This window comes from Camelus ferus, chromosome 5 (genome assembly GCF_009834535.1).
Source record: "Camelus ferus isolate YT-003-E chromosome 5, BCGSAC_Cfer_1.0, whole genome shotgun sequence".
Classification (NCBI taxonomy): domain Eukaryota; kingdom Metazoa; phylum Chordata; class Mammalia; order Artiodactyla; family Camelidae; genus Camelus; species Camelus ferus.
The window spans coordinates 35,423,817-35,436,321 of record NC_045700.1 but is presented as its reverse complement, the minus strand read 5'-3'; the positions used below and the strand labels follow the sequence as shown (position 1 = coordinate 35,436,321).

General features: G+C 45.2%; 1 long non-coding RNA gene across 1 annotated transcript; it reads left to right on the top strand.

Moving 5' to 3' along the window:
• The first annotated feature begins 1,107 nt into the window (after positions 1 to 1,107).
• On the top strand, positions 1,108 to 10,766 carry LOC116663638. Its single transcript, XR_004319881.1, has 3 exons — positions 1,108 to 1,323; positions 2,052 to 2,168; positions 7,616 to 10,766. It is a non-coding gene; the product is annotated as an uncharacterized LOC116663638 (long non-coding RNA).
• Positions 10,767 to 12,505: the final 1,739 nt, after the last annotated feature.

The window sequence follows — 12,505 nt, the reverse complement described above, 5'->3', positions numbered from 1 at the left end:
ATGCTTTCCTGGATTTGATGGAGTATCAAGAACAGAGGGCTGTAGTCTGTGGACCACAAAGTATCCCAGGCCATTTAACAAGGTGATTTATTCCAGCAACAATCCCACATAATAGTTTCACACTTGGTGCTTATTAATACTCATTCCAGAGTATTTCCCTTAGCTCCATTAAGCTTTAATCTCAGCTGTTTTCTGGCACATTAACAATATGGCAGCCCACCAAAGGCAGGCTGGTCACAGACTTAATGTTATGCACAAAATAATTTGGCCAATGAATTGGATGGACTAGAAAACTGGAGCAGGATCCCATTCTACTCAGAAGATTCCAAGGGGCTGTGGCATCTCAAAGTGTGACGGCCTTGTCCTCTTTGCAGAATGGATGGCTCAGAGAAGCGTTAGGCTGAGAGCCTCCAAAGAAGAGGCCTCTCCAGTCTTGGAACTGACATAGGATGGGAGGCCATGCTTGTGCCTTGGCACTCCCCCTCTGCACCCTCCCAGGCAGAGGCTAGCTTGGGAGGCATCGAGAGGCAGCACCCCTTTTTCCACAGGCTTCCCTTAGCTCTGTTCAGGGCTGTCCAGGGCCAAACTGTGGAGAAGGCCACCCCGTCTTTGGCGCCTCTCCTTCCACTTGTTTGCCTTCCCCTGATGCTAGGTCGTCCAAGGCCACTCAGCGTTGTTTGCTCCACAGGCCAGCCTTGATTGGTCAATGCTTTATGCTTCAGACTTTCCATTTTCTCTGCCCCCATAAAAATATACCCTCCAGTGTCCCTCTGAGACCTCTCAGCTAATATCACAATACTGCTAATGGGTCCAGAAAGAATCAACAAGAGTCTCTTTAATGGTAGCAATTAGGTGTGTCAGGCTTCTAGAATTCCCTGCAAGTTCCAAGTTAGGTGATCTGACAGAAAGATAATTTGGGCAAGCCTTTGGCAATTTCCACTGGCCACCTACTCCACCCACACAGGAGGGTAAATCACAGATGTAAATGCCTGTTTGGTTAATTATTAATGTGATTAATGGTTACTGATTGCTCAAACTCAAGGTCATAAATGCTTTGCATCTATTTTGCTAAATGTCTTGCTAAATAGATGCTTGTTGGCTGAAATAGTCTTTGGCTAGAATTTGTCCAAAGATTTTTCTCTCTCTTAAATTACAGGGACAGGTGGGACACCAATATTCCAGGAAAGACTGAGCAGTAATTCCAGAGGAAGAGGAGGAACTATGGACAGGTGTATGGAGGGCAGAATTGAGAGCAAGGACATCTGAGGCTCTAGCCCAGGTTTGTCAGCACACCTGAGATGGTGGCAAGATTTGGAAAAGGAGGTGAGTCACTGTTGGAGTCTATCATAGAAAAGGGTGGGAAAGTCCCAAGTCTAGTCATGCCAAACAAAACAATTGGCTGAGACCAGCTCAGTCAGTGTCTAATGGTTCAGACCATTCATAGGAGCTAATCCTTTTCTAGAGGGTCTTGGATTTCTCCAGCTCCTTTCACAGGTCCTGCCAGGTTGTCAGTCCTATACTGTGTAGGTCCTGCCTGCTCACATGGTACAAAGCATAGGACACTTTGCCTGCTGTATCTGCTGCCTGTAGGGTATAACTGGTGACTGGCACGTGCCACTTCGTACTAAATTCTGCCTTTCTCACTGAACTATCTATTGAGGGCCGGGACGCAGTTTTGGTACTCTAGGGTCAGCTCCAGATGCCACACACAATTGAAAGCTAAAATGGTGGCCACTGATGGTGTTCGGCTAATTGCTTGGACCACAGAGAGCAGGAGAACAAGGAGCAGACTTGGAGTGGATCTCGGTTTTCTTGATTGGTCACCTCTAACTCTGGGCCACACTCAATCTCTCTGGGCCTCAGTTTCTGCATTTATAACTTGGAGGCTTGATGATCCTGCCTGCCTCCTACGGTTCTTGGCAAGATCAAATCAGATTATGCTCATAAAAGTACATGGCCAACTCCAAAACACTATACAAATGAGGTGCATATATGCATATTTGTAACTATATGAAAATTTTTCATTTTAACTTTTCTTTACCAAAATATAGTTACAGTAAGTACTTATTTGAAAAGAACTTTCTGATAAGTCTGCTTGGGGAAGAAGCTGAAATTCCAAAGACTTCAGTATTTTAGAGAACAGAGTGAAAACACATACTCTACCTAAGGTAAGTCGTGTTTTGTTTGCTTGTCTTGTTTTGCACAGGGAGGGAGAAAACAGAGTGAAGAGGCGAGAGATGAAACAAAAAGATGAGAAATTACCATCTCTAGGTTCTATTTCTAAGTCCATTTGGGCTAGACTCCTTCCACTAAGAACTCTTAAAAACAAAACATGAGCAGTAAATTCTGCCCTCTGAAGCTCACCGTCACCCTTGGAACACTATCTGCCAGGACAGGGAAACAGGCCTTCTACTTGCTCTGTACAGAGCACGTTAGCATGCTTGAGGAGTTTTACATGACGGTAATAGTGAGTGTTGTTAAAACAAGAAGTCAGGATGGGCCTGTGAGGTTAAAATGAGGAGGGACGAGGTCAGTCAAAGATGGCCCGGCCGGAGCCAGCCAAGCAGAGGCTGCCGTGGGTACTGGCTGTGGTTCAGGGAGACCAGGGGAGGTGCCAGCTGCCACGAGACAAGGAGCGTAAGGCTCAAGATGGAAAATCATGAACCAGGTGATACCATCAGGGAAACTTAACAACTGATGTCATAGCCAGAAAAATTAGCCAAGTTCTGGAAGTAGAAACGGATGTACTTGAACATGGATCAGTGTGCCTTGAACTTAATGCTGCTCTTTGTGGCCTAAGAACAGTCTTAAAAATTACTGTAAAAAACTATTATTATTTTATTATAATTATTGACAATTTAAAATTTATCATTTTAGCCATCTTCAAGTATATAGTCCATTTGCATTAAGTACACCCGTATTGTAGTGCAACTGTCATCACCATCCATCTCCAGAACTTGTTCATCTTCTCAGACTAAAACCTGATATCCATTAAACACAAACTCCCCACTCCCTCCTTGCCCCAGGCCCTGGCCACCACACCCTCAACTTCTGCCAGTATGAACTTGACTACTTTAGCTATCTCATATTAATGGAATCATGCAATATTTATCTTTTTGTGACTGGTTTGTTTCACTTAGCGTAATGTCCTCAAGGCTCATTCATGTTGTAGTATGTGTCAGAATTTCCTTTCTTCTTCAGCTGATTAACATCCCATCGTGTGCACGTAACACACTTTGTTTATCCAATCAACAACTTGGATTGTTCCTGCGTTTTGGTTATTCTGACTAATGCTGCCACAAACATGGGTATACAAATATCTGCTGGATTTCCACTTTCACTTCTTCTGGGTATAAATTCAGAAGTGGAATTACTGGACCATATGGTAATTGTATGTTTAATTTTTTGAGGAATCACCTACCGTTTTTCACAGTGGGTGCACCATTTTCTATTCCAACAATGCACATGGTTTCCATTATCTCCACATCCTCATAACAGTCTTTTAAATGTGGCATGGGTTAGAACAGCTGCCAGGTTACCCACGGCAGTGATCTCATTTTTGATGGTGCATGTATCCTACAAAGATTTTCTGTAATTTTACCTTTGGGTGCAGGTGATTTGAATTGTGGTCACTGCACTGCAGCACAGTTGATCTTGTTTCTTGGTGGTCTGCTCTCTCCTTTCTTGGTTATACCTCTGAATGGTGGCTTTGTGGCCAGATATAACTCAGTCCTGTTCCCAGAGAAAGGAGTGGAATTCCTACTGGATGAGAATCTCTAAGCTCTCTTTAGAAGGGTGTTATTTTCACTTCACTCCAGACTGTGTTTGCAGCAGACCTTGGGTCCAGGCAATATAAACTACTCATAAAGCCCTTCTGTTACCTGAACCTGGCATAGGAATTTGCTGGTTTTAAGCAAATATGTACACAAAGATAGAACAGTTTAAAAAAGAGAGAGAGAGTGGAGAATGAGGACACTGTAGGTTGCAGTGGTGGGAGCAGTCGGGCCAGCCCTTTGATGGGTGGAGGTGATGATGAGGCGAGGGGGCAAAGAGGAAGCCTCTCAGGCTCCCTTCCTAACAGTCCCCCCCGCCCCACCGCCTTGGGCAGGTGGGGTTCTTGCAGCAGAGCTGTTGTCGCAGGATGTAAAGGAATTACCTTTCCTGTTTGGGCTGCCTATCACTGATGTTGACATTTTCAATTTCCTAATATTTAAAGAGCATCCAAAATTAATAGAGAGGACAGGCATACCTCGGTTTACTGTACTTCACAGATACTGCACTTTTTCACAAATGGCAGGTTTGTGGCAACCCTGCACCGAGCAAGTCTATAGGCGCCATTTTCCCAACAATTGCTCACTTCCTGTCTCTGTGTCACATTTTGGTAATTCTTGCAATATTTCAAACTTTTCAATATTATTATATTTGTCATGGTGATCTGTGATCTGTGATCTTTGATATTACTATTGTAACTTTTTTGTTCTGTACATTTAAATTAAGGTATGTACATTGTTTTCTGACATAACCTTATTGCACACTTAATAGACTACAGAGTAGCAGAAGTTAACTTTACATGTACTGAGAAACCAAAAAACTCATGTGACTCGCTTTATTGCTGTGGTCTGGAACCAAACCCGCAGTATCTCCAAAGAATGCCTGTTCATTGTTTTCCATTAAAACAATGGATTTTTATGTTTTTATGATTTTTATGTTTAATTTTTCTTAATTTCTTAATTCCCCAAATGAGAATTAAAAAAAAAAAAAATCTCTGCCTTTATGAAGTATTTCCTGAGCTAGTTATTCCTGATTCTTCCTGGTTTCTTCTGACTTTTCTAAGGAGGCTCTCAGGATTTATGCTCCCAGGAGCCTTTCCCCAGGCTGGCAGGAAGGGTACCTCAACTAGTCAGGAATCCAGCTCTTGCCAAGGGAAAGGAGTCAGCCCAGAACATGCACCCACCTGCCTTCAAGTCAGGGACAAGCCAGCTTTAGACTTGATCACTGACCTGGTTATGAACTTCATGTTAGCTTAGGTTGGGGATGATAAACTTGGGTTAGTCTGGGCAGAGAGTGTCAAATTCCCCATGAACCAGCTGTAAGTAATCCAGTGCCTGGTCTTGTTTCACAAGTGTCCGTGCAGCCAGTGACCCCCATGTTTACCACTGTGGTAACTCCCTTCTCCTACACATGCTCCCTAGACAAGTTCTTACCTGACCTGGGAGAGATGAAGGGAGACTGGCAGGCAGGGATTTTAGGAACAGGAAGCTGCCTTCTCGTTCAGCCAGTCATCAGAAACCTGTCCTGACTTGGTTAAGACCATCTACATGAAACCATGATATTCAGTGATGCATGCTCACACACACGCCTTGGAAATCTATTAAACATTGGGCTGTCCTTCTAGAATTGATTTTTTTTTTGTGGGGAGGGGTAATTAGGTTCATTCATTTATTTATTTTTGATGGAGATACTGGGGATTGAACCCAAGACGTCCTGCATGCTAGGCACAGACCCTACCACTGAGCTATACCCTCCCCCTCTTCTAGAATTGATTTAAATGTTCAATGCTTCTCGAAAAAAGTTTTACTTGAAAATTAATTTTTTTGAAAACAGCAAACTATATGGAGGCTAAAAAGGCAGAGCTCTGAATTACCCCTTCCTCATCCTAGCTTCCAGGGTTGGCTGTACATCCTCTCAGACGTATTCTAGACAGACAGCACACACACACACACACACACACACACACAAACTTCGGTCATACTATAGTACAGTGATACAACCTACTTTATAGCAGAGATATCCTTCCATGTCAATTCATTTTTTTTTAAAGGAAAAGATACAACAATAAGAAAAGTAATCTTTCAGATAGGTTCATATTCCAACCTGGTTCTGAAGCTCAGCTGAACCAGAGGGCTTGGCTGAGAATCCCTGGTACAACCAGCCCTGGGCTGTTGGTTCCCACCGTGTCTGCCCCCTGCGCTCAGGTGTGTGTCCACCACAAGGACCGGGCATCCGGTCAAGCGCCCGTGGAGGTGCAGGCAGGGGCTCCAGGAAGAGGGAGAGTGTGTGGCCAGTTTGGCAGGAAAATGGGAAGATGCAAAGGCGTCTGGACTCCGTGGTCATCCAAGGATTGGCAGGAGGACTTCAAACATTGTCTGGTTCCGCGGATTCTGGTGCTGTTTCTCATGCGTGGTCCAACATCGGCTGCCGCCAGAATCTCCAGAAGCTTACGGTTGGTTGGTTTGTGGCCCAGACATGCTGAGGGAGTCAGATTTCTGGAGTCTTCAGTTTTATGGGGGTGTGGGGCCTAGGGGAGCTTTGTTGTTCATGAGTATGACACATTCCTTTGGAGAATCACAATTTGAACAACTTCTGGCATTTCAGAGGCTAATTCCCTCGACTAGCACCTCTCTTGATGCACTCTCGTGATGATAACTTCCAGGCCCTCTCATCTTTTGCCCTGTCCTCTTTCTTGAGCTCCTGGTCTGTTAAGCCAACTTCCTTCTAGAAAATTCACTCTGCATTCCCAGGCCCCCATCTAATATGTTCAAAGCAAGGCCAATATTTTTACCTGAAAACCTCTATCTAGTTCTTAATTCCCACCGGTCTGGTCAGCCAAGGGAGAAACCACTTTAATCATTCTTAATTCCTTCCGTTTTTCCTAATTGTTTGATAAGTCCTGTTGATTCTAGCTCAAAAATGTCTTTCAAAATTGCTCCCTTTTTCCCTAGTCCCACTGCTTCTGCCTCCACTGAGTCTGTCATTGTCTCTGTTTCAATAAATATTAACTGCTACCATGTACCAGAGCCGTTTCTGCCATCCAGGGGTTCATGGTTTAATGATCCTATTTAACCTACAGAGGGATGTTTCTAAATCACAAATCTGCTCATAGCTCTTCTCTGCTCAACGATCCACACTGGCTCTGTGTTGCCTCGAGATGAGATCCGATTCTATGGCTGCACAAGGTCTTTTCACAACGTCCTTGAACCCATCTCTACGGTCTCACCTCTCACCATCCCCTCAACCAGGGGACCCACAGGTGTTTCACAGATCCTTGTTTTTACACATGCTCATTTCTCATTCTCCATTTCAAACGCTTGGGACATCCTCACTTTTTGAGGTTCTGCTCAAATGTTAACTCCTTTGTCAAGCCTTCCTCTGTTCTTGGGTCTCTTGCACAGTTTCTCCCTCTGTCTTCTGCATTCACCTGCAGTTTTTCTCAGAGCTCCATGACAGAACCTAGCACTTTTAGTGCATGATTTCCTCCCATCTTTGAATCTCCATCAGTCTGGATTCCAGACTGTCAGCAACTTGAAGGCAGAGGCTGTGCCTTCTTCACCTTGGTATCCCTGGCTCTCCACTTGATGCCTGGTGCACATGAAATATGTAGACACTAGATTGGACTCTGGACTCAATATTGCCTTATGGCAAACAGGGTTTGTGAGGGGAACTATGCTAATATACCTAAATGTATTGGGTGCAGAAACCCATCTCTACCAAGTTCAAGCACAAGTTGGCTTATAGAATTGGTAACTCCAATGGTACAGCTGGTTGGGGTGGGGTGGGGTGCCCAAACAATGCTGTCAGGGGTCTCTCACCATCTCATCTCCCATTTTCTTTGCAGGTTGGCCTCATTTTTTCCCTGCTGATACAAGGAGGCTCTAAGCCTATTTCCTTACAGCTTATGATCCAAAGGAAAGAGACCTTCTCTAATCTCGGCATCCACATATCAGATCTCAAGGGAGGCTGCTTGGACCTGTTTGGTCATATGCATATGAGTCGACCAGTCATAGTGGACAGACAGACGAGGTACCAGGACTGGCCAGCCCTGGGCCCTGTGTCCACCCCTGTGGACAGGCAGCTGATGGAGCTCCATGAATGACCAGCACTGTGGGAACCACAGGGGAGGTGCTAGTTCTCAAGCAGGAAAAGGAGCGCTGGGCAGATAAAATCATCAGATGTCCACTCCAGTTGCATGTTTTTGGCATAAAAAGCCATTTCAACTAATTTGTTTGTTAGCTCTCAGTATACCTGAGGTTCATGAGTGCTACAATTTTTTTGTATCAAAAGCAGCATACAGTTTTAAGCCAATGCTTCTCAAACTGCAATTTGCTCATGAATGAACCTGTTAAATGCAGGTTCTCATTCAGCCAGTCTGGGGTGGGATGTGGGATTCTTCATGTCTTACAAGATTATACTAGTCTCCTCGGGCTGCCATAAAAACCGCAGATTGGGTGACTTAAACTACAGAAATTAGTTTTCTCACAGTTCTGGAGACTGGAAGTCCAAGATCAAGTCTGGCTTCTGGAGAAGACTCTCTTCCCGGCTTGCAGATGGCTCCTTCTTGCTGTGTCCTCACATGGCCTTTCCTCTGTGCATGAGCAGACAGAGTGAGACCTCTCCTGTCTCTTCCTCTTTTTATAAGGACACCAGTGCTGTTGGATTAGAGGGCCGCCCTCATGACCTTATTTAACCTTAATTACCTCCTTAAAGGCTCTATCTCCAAATATAGTTACATTGGGGATTAGGGCTTTAATATATGAATTTGATGTGTGTGGGGGGTATGACTCAGTCCATAACAAAACATAGAGCTGAGTCTGGGTCCTGCAGCATCAGCACCACCTGCCTGGCCAGCAGTGCTACAGTTGGTCAGAGAAGGGCCTAGAACTGCACGGCAGCAAGAACCCACGGATTGGAGAAGCTGCACTCCGAGCATCTGGAAGGACCAGACGCTGTGGTTGGTTCTCTCAAGATCCTCTGGATCCAAAGACCCCTCCTCTACTTGGAGGCCAAATTGAAGAGTGATGACATTTAGGCAGAGAGTACAGACAGATGGGAGGGGAGAAGAGGGTGGGGGTAGCCTGGGGCTGCACTGAGGATGCAGCTGCAGGGATGGGGGGACAGGAACCAGGACAGAGAGTAAGTCACGCATTTAATAGCCATTCCTTCCAAGTGCCCATGAGGTCCCTACAAGGGAAGGAGGGTCTTTAAAACAGGGGGCAGGCTTGCATTTTGGTTGTTGTGATAGAATGAGAGGCACACTGCACTGAGCTGGGTTTCTCCCTCTTCCATCCTTTGTCTGATAAGAGCAATTTCTGGGGAGTTTTTTCTATACATGTTCTACCCCTAACCACACACACACACACACACACACACACACACACACACACACAAACATACAAGTTGCTTGAGCAGAGATATCATTACTAAACCCTGCTCAGTTGGTGGTACACAAACCTCCCTGAGCAGAACTTGCTTGACCAGTTCTACAGAGAGAAAAATGCAGACACCACTACACTCCCAGCCACCCAAGCAGGCAGGAAGCCCAAGTACCTAGATGTGTCCCTCCCGCTGACCATGCCCTTTGAAATCTCCCCCTCTCCAGTGCCCTCCCTCCTTCAACTCATCACCTCTCCCTTGCCTGCTGTCCAGCCTGGACGGGAACAGGCCCAGGCCAAGCCAGCCATGCACAATACTTCAGTTCTTTTTCTTACACACCAGTGATAGTGTGAGGGAGGAGCTGCTGCCCCATAACCTCCCTTCCAGGTTGTAACACAGGTGTTTTTAAGCTGGGGTCCGAGAAATGCATCTTCATTTTTGTTAGCCTCTAATGAAATTCAGCCTTTCCTCTAGCCATGAATAGAGGCAAAAACCACCACAATGTTTGCAACTCCTGTGACTTTGCAGCAGGAGAAATCATGGACGTTTTTGTATCACGTTATAGACATTGTGGATAGCTCAGAATGTCATTTATCCTTATCGCTACAGCATAAGTATTAGGACCGTCACTGGATTAGGTTATTGCACAATTTCTGTTAATGAAGAGGCACAGTAAAGGTTAAGGACCTCTGCTTTGGATTGTGACTTAAAGGTCCGAGAAGGTTCCCCAGCAAAGATGGCTGCAGCCCTGCCCTGTGGTTTCCGAGTCTGGGGCGTCAATCACTCACGTGTTCCAGCGGTGGCTTGAGACAGACCTAGAGTGGGTAGTTTCTGAGAAGAATCTTGTCTGGGCCTCAGGTGAGGCCTGGTCTGCTCTGCGTAGTGCTGGGGTGCCCCCTTCCCCTCTCCCCGAGTTGGGCCATCTCCAACCCTCCCTCAGTCTTTTGTCTAAGCATTGGGAAAGGCCTGTGACAGGACAGAAACTGAATGAAAATATGTCTGTGAACTATTTGCCGTCTAATTCTCTACTCCTGGGAAGATCCCTCTCCAAGCCTACCTCCCCCGTGGGCCCCCACCCAGCACAGGGGACCGTGTCAGCTGCCCAGACACACTGTGCGTGTCCTCTGTTCTGTCCTGCTTATCTCTTACACATGAGGCTCTGACTCAGATGCCCTCCTCCCAGCCGTCTGTCAAGATCCGGCTGTCCTCCTGTGCCCAGTCACTTCTTGGCTCAAGATTTACTTTAAAAACAAATGATTAAGGTGAAGTTCATATCACACAAAACAAATCATTACAGAGTGAACAATTTCACGGCATCGAGTACATTTACAATGTCATGCAACCACCATCCCTATCTAGTTCCAAAACATTGCCGGCATTCCAAAATAAAACTTCTACTCATTAACACTCTCATTCAGCACTCTCCCAGCCCCTGGCAACCTCCAGTCTGCATTCAGTCTCTATGGCATTTGCACATCCTGGATATTTCCTGTGAATGGAATCACACAGTATGTGACCTTTTGTGTCTGGCTTCCTTCACTTAGCATAATGTTTTCCAGGCCCACCTAGGTTGTTGTGTGTATCAGCACTTCAGTCCTTTTTGTGGCTAAATAATATTTCACCATATGGATGTACTGGAATTTGTTCATCTTTTCATCTGTCGAGGGACACCTGGGCTGTTTGCACGATTGTGGATACTGCCGCTATGTGGATACCGCTGCTACGAACGTGCACACACAAGGATCTGTTTGAGTAGTGATTTCCAGTTCTTTTGGTTATAGATCTCAGAGTGGATTTACTGGGTCATATGGTAATTCTATGTCTAACTTCTTGAGGAACCGCCAAACTGTGTTCCCCGACAGCTGAACCATTTTATATTCGAACCAGCAATGCACAAGCGTTCCAACTTCTCCACATCCTCATTAACACTTGCTATTTGAAGCTTTACGTTTTTTGCAGAGGGAATATTTTTTCTATTTACTCTGTGATTATTAAGCACAGCACAGCTTAGTCCTTTTAGACAAATTTGCCAGTCAAGCAGAGAAAATGGGTAAGGCAGTCATTCTGGTGAGTGAAGTGTCTGATTTAATTAACTCAACTAATTAGAAAGAATTTAATACCATCTTTCCAGTTATTTCACTTACTACAACTTATGTTGAAGCTTTACTTTCTAAACCCTTCAGTAACTCCTTCCCTCTTATGCCCACCCAAGACTCTCCATAGTCATACCTGACCCAGGCCTGCAGCACTGCCCTTATCACACTATCTGGCAATTCTACACTGTAATTCTGTGTTCATGTGTCTCACTCCATTGTTAGACTTGGCAGGCTGGGGTTGCTTGTGGACAGAAATGCCCTTGTGCCTGCAGAGAAGTGCTGGCCCATCAGGTGAGCAGTAGGTGTCCGTTGCCTGAATGTGTGACTGGAGGGCTCAAGGGCTCCCCCCTGTGGTGAATAAGGACATAAGACTACATATTTTCTCACCTGCCCTGGTCTGAACACTTGACTGACTTTATTGACTTCAAAGGAAAGTCTTCAAACAAAACAAATGAGACACCAGATGGGCAAGCATGCTGAGCTCTTTGGAGAAGAGAGGCTGTGTAAATCCACGTCTTTCTTTCATTGGAGAAACAAAGTAAATGACTCCAAATTGTCTTCACTGTATCGTGCCTGTCCAAGTCAGTCCGGAGGACGGAAATAGCGCTTGGAGGCAGCTGAATGAATCATCAGCAATGAATGTGAGGCTTCCGGGGAAACTGTGACTTGGCTAGTGATGAGGTGAGTGTGTGCCCCTGCACGACTAGCACTTTTTTCTTGTCCTCTCTTGCTGTAGAATTGGAAGAGCTTTAGAATTCCTCCGCCTGCCCACGTCGGAGCACTTGCCCACTTTCCATTTATCAAAAGGTGTCAAAAGGGGCTAGGCCCTCGGAAGGCAAAGAGAAGTACGATCTCATTCTGTTCTCAACGTGTCTGTGTGTAAGACGATGCATGTTAAGAAGCCACATACCTGGATTATTTGGGAGGAAAGAATTCTTGATGGAAAGGAATAAACTTTGTTTCCAGGCACACATGAACGATATGGGCAAAGGCAGTTATAGTTGCTATATTTTGGTTTTATTTGGTCAGTTGGGTCCCATCCTTAGACGAAGAGATAAGTATTTTTCAGGTGTGTTGGCAGTTTTAGGGCTGTTATAACTCTGATTTTTCTAGTACCAACAGAAAGGCAGTAGATTAGGTCAGAGAGAAGGATTTGACTACTGAGCTTTTCTCAGTTGAAGCTACTTCACCATAAAACATCAACACAACAATAAAAATGGGCTTTCTGTACGGGACGAGCAATGTAGGATAGGAAAGGA